Source organism: Bison bison, unplaced genomic scaffold (genome assembly GCF_000754665.1).
Source record: "Bison bison bison isolate TAMUID 2011002044 unplaced genomic scaffold, Bison_UMD1.0 scf7180017864486, whole genome shotgun sequence".
Lineage (NCBI taxonomy): Eukaryota > Metazoa > Chordata > Mammalia > Artiodactyla > Bovidae > Bison > Bison bison.
This window is the reverse complement of record NW_011495046.1, coordinates 1,748,288-1,751,026: the sequence shown is the minus strand read 5'-3', so window position 1 is coordinate 1,751,026 and position 2,739 is coordinate 1,748,288. Positions and strand designations below refer to the sequence as shown.

At 42.3% G+C, this 2,739-nt stretch overlaps 1 protein-coding gene across 3 annotated transcripts in view; it reads right to left on the bottom strand.

Annotated features, from left to right (window-relative positions):
• Nucleotides 1-2,739, bottom strand: part of VRK2 (vaccinia related kinase 2) — a 108,892-nt gene that overhangs the window by 10,984 nt on the left and 95,169 nt on the right. The window lies entirely within an intron of this gene.

Sequence of the window (2,739 nt, the reverse complement as noted above, 5' to 3'; positions counted from 1 at the left end):
CCTCCACTAGCTTTGTTCGTAGTGATGCTTTCTAAGGCCCACTTGACTTCACATTCCAGGATGTCTGGCTTTAGGTGAGTGATCACACCATTGTGATTATCTGGGTCGTGAAGATATTTTTTGTACAGTTCTTCTGTGTATTCTTGCCACCTCTTCTTAATATCTTCTACTTCTGTTAGGTCCATACCATTTCTGTCCTTTATCGAGCCCATCTTTGCATGAAATGTCCCCTTGGTGTCTCTAATTTTCTTGCAGAGATCTCTAGTCTTTCCCATTCTGTTGTTTTCCTCTATTTCTTTGCATTGATCACTGAGGAAGGTTTTCTCCTTGCTATTCTTTGGAACTCTGCATTCAGGTGCTTATATCTTTCCTTTCTCCTTTGCTTTTTGCTTCTCTTCTTTTCACAGCTATTTGTAAGGCCTCCTCAGACAGCCATTTTGCTTTTTTTCATCTCCTTTTCTTGGGGAAGGTCTTGATCCCTGTCTCCTGTATAATGTCAAGAACCTCTGTCCATAGTTCATCATGTACTCTGTCTATCATATCTAGTCCCTTATATCTATTTCTCACTTCCACTGTATAATCATAAGGGATTTGATTTAGGTCATACCTGAATGGTCTAGTGGTTTTCCCTACTTTCTTCAACTTAAGTCTAAATTTGGCAATAAGGAGTTCATGATCTGAACCACAGTCAGCTCCCGGTCTTGTTTTTGCTGACTGTATAGAGCTTCTCCATCTTTGGCTGCAAAGAATATAATCAAGCTGATTTCGGTGTTGACCATCTGGTGATGGCCATGTGTAGAGTCTTCTCCTGTGTTGTTGGAAGAGGGTGTTTGCTATGACCAGTGCATTCTCTTGGCAAAACTCTATTAGCCTTTTAGCCTTTGCCTTGCTTCATTCTGTACTTCAAGGCCAAATTTGCCTGTTAGTCCAGGTGTTTCTTGACTTCCTACTTTTGCATTCCAGTCCCCTATAATGAAAAGGACATCTTTTTTGGGTGTCAGTTCTAAAAAGTCTTGTAGGTCTTCATAGAACCGTTCAACTTCAGCTTCTTCAGCGTTACTGGTTGGGGCATAGGCTTGATTACCGTGATACTGAATGGTTTACTTTGGAAACGAACAGAGATCATTCTGTCATTTTTGAGATTGCATCCAAATACTGCATTTTGGACTCTTTTGTTGATCATGATGTGCTGGGAGCCAGTGTGAGGAACTCCGCCTGTGGCAAAGGTCATGAGGAAGGAGGCTCAGCATACGCAAAGGTGGGATCGAGCCTCAGGAGTCCCCCTGGAAATTCTCAAGCACCTACCCCCAAAATCAGAGTCTGCCTACTTTACTGCTTTGTGCTCTCACCTACACCTCTGACTTTATGGGGGGCTGTCCCCCACCACCTCTATCCGAAAAAGAGTTAACTTACAGCTCCAGTTAATAAAGTTCCTGGGCGTGACAAGAGTGTTTCAACCTACAAACTCTTTGGAAGTCCTCTAGCCTGCCTGAATAGGTTCTTCCGGCCACATGTAATTGTTCAGAGCCTCCCAACCGTGAGAGGCATGAGATGTTCTAAACTGTCTAAATACAGATTCCTTTGAGCAGTTAAAAGATTGATTAGAAATTGTATTGGTGAAGGGTTTTTCACTTGTTGGGCCAATGTTTGCTGCTAAGTTTCCATATCCCTTACTTACTGTGTCCCTGGCAGTGTATTGATTAATATAATTTGTGTATAGGAATGTAAGTAGTAGCTTTAATGTTTGTAACCTTGGACCCCTGAGTTAATTCTTTTCTTGTTATAGCCCACCACACCTTTGCCCTATAGGAATGCAACTTTATCTAATGCTTTTGGAGGGTGGCGCCTGATTTTAGAATAATCACCTTTAGAGAAAAATAAGTTTTCTGAAAAAAGGATCTTAAAATGTTGACAGGCCTCCGGGCCAGAAGATGATGTAAATCACCTAAACTTTTGCATATGATAAGTTTGCAGGAAGAAAGCCTGGCTTACTGCATGACTCTACCCCTTCCCCCATTATCCTCTATGCATAACTTAAGGTATAAAAACTACTTTGGAAAATAAAGGCCTTCTTCACCGAAACTTAGTCTCCCATGTCGTTCTTTCTCTCACCTTCCGGCTGAATTCCCATCTTGAGCGTGGAGGCTCGTCAAGCCTACTAATTATGCCTGGGCTTCTAAGATCTGACCGGCGAGGCCTTAGTGTCTCCTCTCCTTCGGGAGAATGGGAGGACGCCTGTGGCCTAGGTAGGTGATGCAAATTCCTTATTTTGGAATTTTATTAGCTTTCCACGTAAACCAAGTTATTCAGCCTTTTTTCTCCACTGAATTTTCTCACTGAGCTATCCTTATTTAACCACTCTTTATATCTTTAATTCTATTGTATCCTGATCGCTGAAGCCGTCTCCCCTTCGAATTCCCTGGATCAAAACCGGGGCTGGACCCCGGCAATGATGGCTACTCCATTTCTTCTAAGGGATTCCTGCCCATAGTAGTAGATATGATGGTCATCTGAGTTAAATTCACCCATTCCAGTCCATTTTAGTTCTCTGATTCCTAAAATGTCAATGTTCACTCTTGCCATCTCTTGTTTCACTTCCAATTTGCCTTGATTCATGGACCTAACATTCCAGGTTCCTATGCAATATTGCTCTTTACAGCATCGGACCTTGCTTCTATCACCAGTCACATCCACAGCTGGGTATTCTTTTTGCTTTGGCTCCATCCCTTCATTCTTTCT